The sequence below is a fragment of the Vespula vulgaris genome, chromosome 8, assembly GCF_905475345.1.
Source record: "Vespula vulgaris chromosome 8, iyVesVulg1.1, whole genome shotgun sequence".
NCBI classification, from domain to species: domain Eukaryota; kingdom Metazoa; phylum Arthropoda; class Insecta; order Hymenoptera; family Vespidae; genus Vespula; species Vespula vulgaris.
The window spans coordinates 1,167,727-1,181,248 of NC_066593.1; the positions used below are offsets into that span (position 1 = coordinate 1,167,727).

The 13,522-nt window shown below is 36.1% G+C and overlaps 1 protein-coding gene across 3 annotated transcripts in view; it reads right to left on the minus strand.

Moving 5' to 3' along the window:
• Positions 1-13,522, minus strand: part of LOC127065495 (tetraspanin-5) — an 84,005-nt gene that overhangs the window by 69,084 nt on the left and 1,399 nt on the right. The gene's annotated exons all lie outside the window — the stretch shown is intronic.

The following is a 13,522-nucleotide window of genomic DNA, read 5'->3' on the forward strand; positions in this document are numbered from 1 at the left end:
CTGTATGCACGCGCGTGCATACGTGTATGCGTGTGTATATATATATATATATATTTATGTACTTATATAAAAATATATGTATTTATATATAGGAAAAAAAGGTTTATTGTGAAGGGATGCAAAAAGGGTTCAAATATTTTTCATGTCCTTCGACAGTTCGATATGCATTCACCTTTACAAATCTTCTTTGCAGAGACGGCAAGCAGCTCGTAACATCAACAATTGAGGACGCGAATGCAAGAACAGCTCGAGTGCACTTACCCTCCTTATGCGTCCGAGCGCATCATCCAGACCCTCCATATCTGACCTACTTACGAGGAGCGTACTTGCGTAATAAAAGGTCGGTCAAACCGTATATCATATCCCCGACCATGCGGACACACACATTCTCTCTTTCTCTTTCTCTTTCTCTCTCTCTCTCTCTCTCTCTCTTTCTCTTTCACTCTCTCTTTCTTTCTACTGACTCCGCTGTTGAATAGCTTTCAGTTACATACACGATTACGTTACTTTCAGCTTTATGCTATCGGGTTTATGCTAATTTGCGCACTTCATATTTTTGATATTCTCTTTCCCCTTCTCTTTACCTCCCTTCCTCCCTCTCTCTCTCTCTCTCTCTCTCTCTCTCTTTATCTATCTACTCTATCATATAACCTTTCATTTACATTTTCCAAAAGAAAATATCTGTCTGATGATGATCGTTATACCTTTACATAAAAATTCGACATGATCAAAGTTACGTTGAACATATAAAAAAGAATAAAGAAATAATAATTGAAAAGTTATCAGAGAAAAAAATTGAAAAGAAAAAGAAAAAAGAAAAAAGAAAGAAAAAAGAAAAGAAAAGAAAATTGATCGGAAACGTTTTTAAACATTCGGACATATATATCGATAATAGGAAACGAAAGTCACATAGCTATAGATAACGTTATATTGAAACCCATAAATCTGCTTTTGTAACGAGTTACGACGAACGACAAGTGTATTTATATACATATTCATACACACACACACACACAGACATCATTCCGCTATTTTATTACTCGTGGTTTATAATACATTTCTATCTTTCATGAATACTGAATCGTCCATATGCATGCATACAGTAGGTAGCATATACCAACATGTCGGTCAGACGTCGTCGTCGTCGTCGTCGTCGTCGTCCTCGTCGTCCTCGTCGTCCTCGTCGTCGTCATCATAGTCGTTGTCGTTCAACGAAACGAGACACAAAAGCCAGGGGACAGACATAAAACGTTGGACGGTGTAATAGAAGATCGTTTCTCTGCTTTAAATGTTAACTATATATACACAGAAAGAAAGAGAGAGAATGAAAGAGAAAGGAAGAGAGAGAAAGAGAGAGGGAGAAATGGAGGGAGACAGCAATATGTACATCAGCAATGTGTTTACTCGGTGGCTGGATAGCTCATAAATACGCAAGCAATATTTTTGTATTCGCCATAGACGCCGCCGCCGTCACCACTATCCACCACCATCGCCACCACCATCGACGAATTCGCTTTAAATTGCTAAAGCGTTAGACCGATCGACCGACAGAAAGAACGAACGAACGAACGAACGAGATATCGATCGATAGTTCGATTCGATTCGATTCGATTCGATTCAATTCGATTCGAGCTTTTGAGCCAAAAGCCATTTTGCATTGAACCGTCAAATAAATATCTTCTCTGACTTTGAACTCTCTCTCTCTCTCTCTCTCTCTCTCTCTCTCTCTCTCTCTCTCTCTCTCTCTCTCTCTCTCGCTCTCGCTCTCTCTCTCTCTTTTTCGTAGAGATATCTTCAAGTTATTTTTTTTTCTTTCTTCTCCACACGTCTCTTTATATACTTACACATAGATATGTACAGGTAGGTACTTACGTATTTCGAGATCTCTCTTCAAACGTCAACCCTTTTTCTTTCTACATTTATGTTTGTTAAACAGTTTGAAATGTCTATCTTAAACAAAATGATAGAGAAAGAGGAAAAGAGAGAGAGAGAGAGAGAGAGAGAGAGAGAGAGAGAGAGAGATGATCTTGTTCGACGTAGAATTAACAAGCAGGATAAAAGAAACTTCATTAGATCTTACGTCAGAAGATAATTACCTTCAAAGTGCATGTATGTATCTATACACACACACACACATGAGAAATCATGCGAATATTCCGTCTTTTTCCATAGATCAAAGAGCTTTCGACGTTCATGTAAGTAATAAAGACAAAGAGAGAACGACTCGAAAGGAAATGCGCGTTCGGCTTGCATTTGCAGGGAATGAAGGGTGAGCAGGAAAGGGTTAGTGGAGGAGACGAAGAGGGGAATACGGAGGGAGAATGAGGGGGAAGGCACTGTAATAATGTTCCTCATGACATTTTCCGGTCGCCGGAAGATGGGGGTTTCATGCACGCACTTCTTGTTCCTTCGTTCCTTCGTTCGTTTGTTCGTTCGTTTATTCGTTCGTTCGTTCGTTCGTTCGTTCGTTCGTTCGTTCGTTGGTTCGTTCGTTCGTTCGTTCGTTGGTTCGTTCGTTGGTTCGTTGGTTCGCGCTCGTGTGACTCACGAAGGCGTGAGGGTCGTCGAACCCCTTTTATTTCTCCTGTGAATCGTGTACAACAACTGGAAACAGAGGAAGTAGAGGTAAAATCAACCTTGAAAGTAGACACGTTAAAAAGAGAAAGATGATATTAATGATCGTGATGATAACGATAGCAGAATAGTATTTTTTTCTTTCTCTTAGTTACATTCGTGATCGATAATGATACACTTCATTATTTTTTTCTATTATCACCTTTGTATGTATCCTCTGTGGAAATTTTTCTTTTCATTTTTCATCGTACGAAAAAAAAAATATCCTCGATTGTAAGGAAGTAAAAAAAGAAAATGAAAAAGAACAAAAAATTTTTTTAATTCATTTCCTCCAAAGAAAAAAGAGATCTTGCCCTGTCTTGAAGCTGTTTTAAGATGTACATAGACATATATTTTCAAGATATATATATATATATATATATATATATATATATATATATATATATACACATCTTCTTCGTGTATTTAATTAAGAATCGACGGGAAGTCGCTGTGACTCGAGTCTTAAAACTTCAAGCTGCCTTTTCTGGCTGATTTTTAATTAAACAAAATTTAATTAAAACGCTAGCACCAACCGGCCACCAAGTACAATCGGCAAAGATTCGAAAGAAAATATTCAAGAAGCGTACCAGCGTAAATGCGAGAAGTAAGTTTGAGAATTGGAACGAGTTACATATATACATATACATGTATATACATACATAAATACATATATATGCACACATACATATATATATATATATACATATCTCTATTTCCCTCTTTTGCGGTTGAACTCAGAAACGTAGAAAGAAACGGCCGAAGGGACAAAGTTAAATGGTTTTGTCGATACTATCTTTACGTGTTATTGGCACATTTTTGTATGCGCCGCCACCGTGGCAGATGTAGTCTCGACTTCTCCCCTGCATACGAAAAGTTAAGGTCTCTCTCTCTCTTTCTCTCTCTCCTTTCTCTTTCTTCCCCTTCTTTTTTTCTCCCTTCTTTTTCTTCAAGATAAAATATATCCCCCCTTTTTTCTCTTTTCTTTCTTTCTCATGAAAAAGGAAGGCTCCTTCGTCGCGTCAAAAAAGATTGCCGTTCCTTGTTAATCGCTGAATAAATTTTCCCGACTTTACAAGATATTGTAGTTAACTTTGATATTTTAAATGTATTCAAGGTATTAAAGAAATAGTATTAAAACGTCAACCTTGTACGCTGATTCTTCTCTCTCTCTCTCTCTCTCTCTCTCTCTCTCTTGAGAATCTTTCCTCGAAGAAAAAAATTACTTACCATCCCTTGAAAATAGTTTTCTACTTATTATAAACCATAATACAATTTTACCAGTCGGTTTTCTATTCAATATTCCAACTCGTATCTACCTATATTTCCTATGATCAAATTTTCCTATAGACGTTTCGAGCAATATCATTTAGCAATCTAATTTCGCGGTAACCCTGTTGAATTTTCAACCAAAGTATTAATACGTTTAATTAACCGTACAACGAAAAGCCAATATCCAACAAGCGCGGTTCTATCGTTAAAATAAGTTTGGTCCGATAATTAGGTAAATCAAATAAAAGCTACTTATTGCCAGATAAATGCATATCGATACGATTTACATTCGACGAGATCGGCGACCGGAAAGAAAAGTCTCTAAGTATTTAGATTCGAGCCAATTAGATCGAATTTCTGATGAACGAGATAAAAATAAATGGTAGAAGAAAAAATTAAATCTTCCCCCTCGACATTCGTCTTTCTTTTCTTTTTATTCCCATTGTTTGAAGATACCTATTACCGTTTCAGAAATGAAATCACTTTATTACCACCGGATAAAGATACGTCCACCATTCGACATGATTAATTGCTAACTAATTACTCCGAGACTTTCGCATTCCCAAGATACACCCTCGGGACGAAGCACCGTTTCCTTCTTATCCTCTTTTCTAACAGTTGTCAGAAAGTTCGTTTAAAGCTCAAAGAAGTGGAAACTTCCAAGGAGAGAAATCTTTCCGATGACATTCGAATTACCGAAGCGACGGACAGATCAACGTTCCCATCGATTATATCCAAAGATTCTTCCGAACCCCTGTCTCTGTCCATTCTCGGATCTCTCTATTCTCAGAATACTACGGAATCTTAAACTTTTTAGATTACGTCAGGATGGAAACACATCGATGAACTGATATTTTATATTAATCCACTTTCACCGATAACATAATAATAATAATGATAATAACAACAACAATCATAATAATAATAATAATAATAATAATAATAATAATAATAATAATATATAATAATAGTAATGATGATGGTGATGATGATGATGATGATGATGATGATAACAATATCCTCGAAAGATACGAAAAATATATGGGAGAAAAGTAATGCCAGCTTGATTAACTTGACGATCGCGTATTCCATAGAGCTTAATAAAGGAAATTAAATTACCGCGATTGTTGGAATATGTATATGAAGTAGAAAGGAAAAGAGAGACAGATAGATAGATAGATACATAGAGAAAGAGAGAGAGAGAGAGTGAGAGATGTTTAACGAATGGTTTTGTATGCAAAATTTGCCTCTATGCAAGAGCTTCGACAGTAACATAATTTTATCATATTTACTCAACAATCGTATATAAATGTATACGTATATATACCTCTGTATATACGTGTATATATATGTACTATATGCACGTACATATATAAATACATGTACACATATAATATATCGTCATAACATATGTACCTTTAGATTTATTATTCAGAATGCATTTAATGTCCGTATTTACTCGTGGCAATTCACTACGCTATTGACTTTGAAATATTAAAAATATGTCGCTCATGAGTTTTCGTACATACTTCACCTTTCGTATCATATTTATTTCATTTAAGTTATTTTTGACTGATTTTTATTTTCCCTCATATTTATATTCCACATATTCTCGATTATAAATAATGAATAATTACAATTAAGTTACGAGTAATATAGCTTCAATAAAACATTGATCACGCATCAACGTCGATTTGATATGTCTTCCGAATAGGAGGAAACCGTGCCTATAATCTGAAATAATATTCGGCGAAAACAAACGATAATAAAGCGATCAGCGAATTTTGGTTAATTTGCGGTATGTTTCGCGGCAAAGAGGAAAATCCAACGGAATGGCAAATAAATCGTGGGAAATCCGGACATTAATGTGACGTTGTATAATTCGAGAGCATCGAATTTCCGTCAGAATCGTTTTGGAGTTCTCTCACACTCTTTCCTATGTACATATATATATATATATATATACATACATATATATAGGTATTTCATATACACATGTATATATAGATATTTCATATTTTTATAAAAACTATACAAATAATATATGCATACTTAATGAGAAAAAAATCATTCGTTAACTATAGTATACAGGATAACACAAACACACATACACATCAAAGAGACAGGTATCAAGCAAAATGTCATATATAGATGTCGAGTAGTAACCGTTACATCGTCGTGAACGTTAATAATACTAGCTTGCGTAATAATTAGAAAGCGAATCGACTTATGGTGACTCATTTTCACGCGTGTTCCATTCGATCTCGTTACAAATATTACGATACTAGGGTGTCATTTCATCCGGTCGGTCTTTTTCCTTTTTTCGTTTTTCCCCTTTTCTCTTTCTAATCCCGTTTCTTTGTTTCAAAAGCGAGAAAATGTGTATAAAAGCCGTCCCCAAGTAGAACATTCGTTCGAGTTTTATGTTTGAAGTATTCGCGCTTTGACTGTTGCTACCAAAGTCAAAAGATAGAGAGAAATAATTTTCAAAGCGTACGTCATGAATCGAGAAAATCGAGATCCGAAACATTCTGCCCGAAGCAGAACTCGAGAATGCAACGAGTCAAAATCTAGCTTTCGTTTTAAACGAAGAAGACGAGTCGAATTGACTATTAAACGTAACATACTCTCGAAGCATTCTCTTTGTGTTAACAACGCGCAAAGGATGCTTAACGGGAACAAAGGAAAATTTCGATACGAAATGCTTAATGAAATTTCATTTGCTCTTGATAGTTTCGTTTTAACCGTGTATAATTAATTATTCGCTGGAATCAAGTCTTGAAATCAGGCTGCTATGGAAATCACGTACGTATATTCGAATGAAGTACGTATCTCGTTGGTACTTTTTTTTTTTCTCTTTACTTCTTTCGATTTTTTGTCTCATTTTTTCTCCACGTTATTTCCTCTTTCGACCCTTTCTCATTCTATTTTATTTTATCTTTTCTTTTTTCCCCCTTTTTTTTCTTATTTTATTTTTTTTTCCTTCCTCGAAGCTTACGACTCTACTCGAAAATAACAGTACCTCCTAACAACGTACGTTTCCATTAACGATGATGAATCAATGATACTTTCGCATCGAAGATTACATTACGGCAGTCTCTCGATTCAACCTAACTAGAATTTACTCGCGTAGTTCGGCCGACGTATTTATATTAATCGGCTTAGCAAAGTTTCGTTCTCGACATTATCCTGCTTTACCTACGCTGATTAAGATTAACTGCGTTCACATGCGAAGGAGGATCGTTTTACGGGAAGAATTCATTTACAAAAGCTCTTTGCCGTATTTCATCCATTAATCGCTTTTTCATCGCCGTCCGAACACTCTCTCTCTCTCTCTCTCTCTCTCTCTCTCTCTCTCTCTCTCTCTCTCCTTCTCTTTTCCTCTCTTCCGTTCGAGGGAAAATAATAATCGCTAAAACGCCTAACACGTGCTACATAGAACGTCAATCGCTCCTATTTGCATTTTCCTTTTCTTCTCTCTCTCTTTCTCCTTCTCTCTACACAAAAAAAACAAAAATAAATAAGATGACTTTGCTGTTAACGTCTAATTTACCGTTGCAAACCAACAGTAAAGTTTTCAAACGAAACCAAAAAGAAAACGCGGATTGCTTAACGCCATTCGGCACTTTTATATTACCTCCTTCTATTTCATTTCGTCTCATAGAAAATATGTTTTATAAAAAACAAAAACCAAAACAAAAAAAAATCCAATTAAAATATCTTCGTAGTCCGACGATGGAAGGAGGAGGAGGAGGAGGAGGAGGAGGAGGAGAAGGAGAGGGGAGGGGAGAGGAGAGGTGCAAGATTCTTTTCGTCCATTCGATATAAAGCATTTTTCACGGGCCGATACGAACAAGTTCATTTTATACGGGAGATTTCTTCGAGAATTCGAGCTTCGAATTCACATTTTTCTCAATGGCGAAAAAAAAAAAGAAAGAATTTCGTCGACGGAGCAAAGGAAAGGCCGTCGAAAAGCTAACGTATTCGAAACGGTGAAGAGAGAGAAGCGAGTCGGATACGGGGGCGGATGAGGGAAGGGAAACGTGAAATGCATTGAAACGGAAGGTTCGGTGGTCCACGCGTTTTGTCAGAATTGCGAACATCAAAGAACGGAAAGTACGGTCCACGTCGTGTGTTCGTCGAGTCACTATCAAGAGATACTATAAGGTATGAGAGAAAAAGATGGAGAAAAGAGAGAGAAAGAGAGAGAGGAAAAACGAGGATACCAAAGCGATTCTCAAGGGTCGTGAGGGAAAACTTACTTCAAAAGTAGCCTCGAATGCAAAACGACTCGTCCCAACATGATATTAATATTAAGCTCTTGACGGTTCTAGGAAGTTGTAAAACGAAAGGAAAAGAAGATGAGAAAAGGAGAGAGGGATAGATAGATATAGATATAGATATAGATATAGATATAGATATAGATAGAGATAGAAATAGAGAGAGAGAGAGAGAGAGAGAGAGAGAGAGAGAGAGAGAGAGTGAGAGAGAGAGAGAGAGAGAGAGAAAGGAAAGGGAGGAGATAGGAAGACGCTGTACCCGCACCATTTGTCCTTGTTCTACAAAGCTCGAACGTATATCTAAAAGATACCTCCTGCATTTCGTGCTTCGAATGCGAATACGAATTATCTGCTGCAAGAAAGGAAAGGAGAGGAAGAGAAGCATTACGGTTCGGTTCGTGAGATTACCTTCCTCTTCTTCTATTTTTTTTTCTTTTTCTTTTTTATTCTTACTTCTCTTTCTCTTTCTCTCTCTCTCTCTCTCTCTCTCTCTCTCTCTCTCTCTCTCTCTCTCTCTCTCTCTCTCTCTCTCTTTCTCTTTCGAACCTCGGAAAATGTCTTTTTAAGGGTTACTCAACATGATAAATTTTCGAGTGAAAAGTTCGTCCTTCTTTTTTATTCTCGTGAGAAACGTCCCTTTTTTCCTCCTTTGACCTTCGAAGATTATTCTTTCTCTCTCTTTCTTTTCTCCCTTTGGCACTTGTTTATCGTAAATTATTCACACGTTTTTTACTTTTAACCTTGAACCGTCTCGTAAAATTCCATTCTCGACTGAAGCTCCCAAACAAATACGATGGTAATATATACATAGCTGTAAATCAATGAAAGTTCGATGAAATAAAAATTTCAATGAGATAGGATTACTATTGACGAACAATTCGTTGATCTTCTTTTTCAACGTTGTATGTAAGTACATATATACACACACACGTAGTATCTATGAATCGTGACGTTAAGAAAGAGTAGAGATGACGAGGATCTTACTTTTATCCTTTGCAAAGCACTTGCAATTTCAAAGAGGGGGATACTTTAAAAAAGAAAAAGATAAAGAAAGAGAAAGAAAAATAGAGAAAAATAAAGAGGAGTAGGAGGGAGAAAAAATATATAGAAGGAACGTGAATCGTCCTTATTTCGCTTGAAAATCCTATCCCGTTAGGACGACGACGAGGACGACGAGGACGACAGCTGCCTTGAAGCGTTTAATCCTTTTTCACAGTGAAACATTTAATTAACGCAAAGGTTGATCGTTTAAAAGCTATGCGTATGCTTTTTCGTTAAACCGAATTAAAAAGTTCCGATTATTTTCTTGGATTTACGCGTTTCGATATTTTCTTGAATCTACCTATCGATAAAGTACGAGTTCGATTCGTAAATATTATTCTTCGTAAGAAGGAAACGATGTAAAGTTGTTGCAAGAAAGATGACTCACAGATAAAAAGTGAAAGAGAAAAAGAGAGAGAGAGAGAGAAATAGAAAAAAAAAAGAGAGAGTGAGTGGAAGGAGGAGAGGAAGAAAGAAAGAAAGAAAGAAAGATGGAGAAAATCGAAGAGCATCAGCAGCGCAGCACCGGTGGCCGCTTGACTTGCTCGAAAACCGGTTTTACAGACGACTTTTGTAATGATATACCTCAAACAGAGTTTCGTCGTCAGGATGCTTGCTGGTTGAAAGTTTCGAGAGGAACTCTGATAATAGACACGTTACATACAAACTTACAAACATCGTATTATCGATCATGAACTACCCTTTTGTTTTCTTTTATATCGAAATATCTTTGGAGACGAAGATATATATATATGTACGTATGTATATATTGTACATATATATGTAAATATGTATATATTTATGTATATGTATATTAGGCAATTTTCAAGTAAAAGAGAGAGAGAGAGAGAGAGAGAGAGAGACTCGTGCACGCACGAGTGCACGTGAGATGCGTGCGCGTCAGCGCGTACCAAGAGGGTGGCGTTTACGTGTGTTTATGTATACGTGTGTTTGGTGTACGTGTGAAGAGAGAAAGAGAAAGAAAGAGAATATGCAAGGAAAGAAAAAGGAAGAAAAGAAAGGAACGTTCGTCGACGGCAAAGCGCCACGATACTAGCAAGGTCGATCCTCTCACACTTTACGTACACACGTACACACACTTACCGAACAGAGTCAGTCTTTTTATGTTTTCAAAGTCGGTGATATTTCTGAATTTTCTAGTCTTTTTCTCCGTCACATACATATATATATATATATATATATATATATATATATATATAAATATACAGAAATATACAGAAGTATTTGATACGTTGACGAAACTCTTGGAAACATTTTGTTATTTCCGTAAATCTGTCAGGGCGATCGTAAGAGACGTATACTTACTCTATCGAAGAAAATGAAACAACGAATGCGAAGGAAAATGTTGGTAGATGTACGAGAGAAAAGAAATTTCGTATTTTGCGTCTCGGCAAAGGACGTGGCAAAGTCGAGAACGACGACGACTGGAGTTCGTTCGCCTCGTCAGACTACGCGACGCGAAGGACGAGATCCGGTTGTCCTTTTTCAAGGATCAAAACCCGGTTCTACCGGATCGAGGAAGAACAAGCGTAACGACGAGTAAGTGGAAGAAGACTTCTGACTACTACTATTACTACTACTACTACTACTACTATTTATTACTTAGTATTACAAACTACTACTACTATTACTAATATTATTACTCGAACTCATTAGGATAAATTTTCAACGAATTCTCAATGACTCACAGTTTACGTGTTTCGTCGAAACGTAGATATCTGTTTATTAGTTTGTTCTTTTTATTTATTTTTCTTTTTTTCTTTCCTTTCTTTTACCCGCTCGACTAATTACAAATCCTCACGTAGCACTATTATGACCAAGAGAATGATCGATAAAGATCTATAAAATAAGCGATGTGGGAAAATAAGTATGTACTTACGTACTTAACGATCCTTATTACGAAAGTGTTAATTATGTCTCTTTTCCCGTCTAACGACGAGAACTTTACAAGGTCATACTTTTAATCACGTATGTATATAAATGTGTTTCTTCACGTCGCATATAAATCTTTTCAAAGTCTTATTAAGGAGGAATAGATATTCGCACGCGATTATCCTCCCGTTGTATAGAATCTATGAAACGTAGGTCGTATGAAACGTATGACGATGCAACCGAGGAAAATTAATATAAACATCGAAATATGCTGCTAATAATCAGGTGATATTAAACAAAGGAGAATAATAAATAAATAAATAAAAGCTCTCTACACAAAATCGTCTATAAAAGGCATTAATTACGGATTTAAATAAATTCATGGAAAACATTGCATTATCCATAATTTTGGAAATTTGATTTCGTATTATCGTCATGAAATTCGTTATTAAATCGGCGGATTAATAATGTCGACATTTGCAATATTTCCTATCTAAAAAAAAAGCCATGCAATATGATACATTATTTCGAAATAATAATATATTATTAGATGTTATTAATTTGATCATTAAATAATGTTAACATTTTTATTTAAAAAAGAAAAAAAAAACTAGTATCGTTTAAATATAAATTCCTACAAATTCCTTCATGATTATTTACTAATCCAATAATTCATATATCTGTAAAGTTCTCACAATTTCAATTTTAATAGTATTTATAGATGGCTTTTTTATTGCGATCAACTGATTCATAATATATATATATATATATACACACCTATATATAATTTCTACGTTATACGATCTTGTCGTAGACTTGTAAAGAAAACTGAATTATAGAATTCAAAAAAAAAAAAAAGAAAGAAAAAAAGGAAAAAAAAATAGAAAACCCAGAATTAATTTTCGATAACTCTAATCGACATCCTTAAAAGATAAAGTCAAAAGAAAGATACTAAAGCTCTAGTGGCTTCCTTTTCCCCCGTTAAGTATTTGAGAACGAACGTGACGGAAGAGTGGTGGTTCAAATCGAAACGAAACTCGTTAAAGTCCGATCGATTTTCGCTAAACGGCATCAACGGAGAGAATCAAGAAAGAAAGAACAAAAAAACTGTTCGGTAGGTATATGTTCGAAAAGGCGAACGATGCGATGCGATGCGATACGATGCGACGCGATGCGACGCGACGTTTCTCTCGCGTTCGTCGTGTATATATACTATATACATAGAGTTGGTGGTTCACGAGTCGCGAACTTCGTTTAATTCCCCGTATTTACAATGGGATGCGTCCGGCGTGTATATACGCGCGTCGTTCTACGCGATATACAGACCGTGACGCACACGTATGCCCCGCTTCTCGCAATTGGAACACTTGACGATGCATACGAGCTGCATTGCGGCTCGTTCCCGGTCTTTCTCCCACCATTCCCCCCTCCTACCATCTCTCTCTCTCTCTCTCTCTTTCTCTCTCTATATGTATGTGTGTATGTGTTTATATATATACATCTATATATCTACTTCTATCTCTTTCTTCTTCTCCATCGAAACACTCGGCGACCTTTTTTGAATTTACAAAACGACCAATCGATGCATAAATACATACATACGTACGTACATACATAAATTGATACACAAGCGTACAGTATATAAAAGTGTATATATAATCGTACTAAAAGTTAAATTTCCTCGATATAAACCGTGAAGATGTCTCCTTCGAAGAGAATCTCATTCGGAGACGCGACTTCGTTCATTTCGATTTTCTCTTACGTAAAATACGTCGTCGTTTCTACATTTTTACATTTTATATATACGCATACGTTCAAATTATATACATCTAAAATATCTTTCATCGTTCCTCGCAAATTAATTATCCTTCCTTTTTCTAAACGTGTTTACTTAAATACCTACTCACTTACGTGGGATGTAACCACTACGCTCTTCTCCGATACAATAGATGTACGAATATGATATAACAGCGTAGAAAAAAATTCTTGAGCTTTTTTCTTTCTTTCTTCTTTCGCGTTACCAAAATGGCGTCTTACAATTAAAGTCTTACAATTATGCTGCTATCAAAACGGGTGCGAAGAAAATTCGGCCGAACTATAAACTCGATTCATTTTATCGCTTGTTATCCAAGAATAGAATTAATGGTAAACTGGATTTGCTTGGTAAAGGGTAAACGTAGAAATTCGATGAGGAAATCAAATGATTTTCGGAATATTTCCAAAGTTGGAGAAAGAAAGGGAGTAAAGAAGGAAGGAAGAAATAAAGGAAGGAAGGAAGGAAGAAAGGAAGGAAGAAATAAAGGAAGGAAGGAAGGAAGGAAGGAAGGGATTACGGTTTGAAGGTTATAAGAGTAAAATACAGTAGAGAGAAGGCCGAACAAAGGAAGAGAGACTTCTTCGTATATTACGTTGAAAGCCGGTGA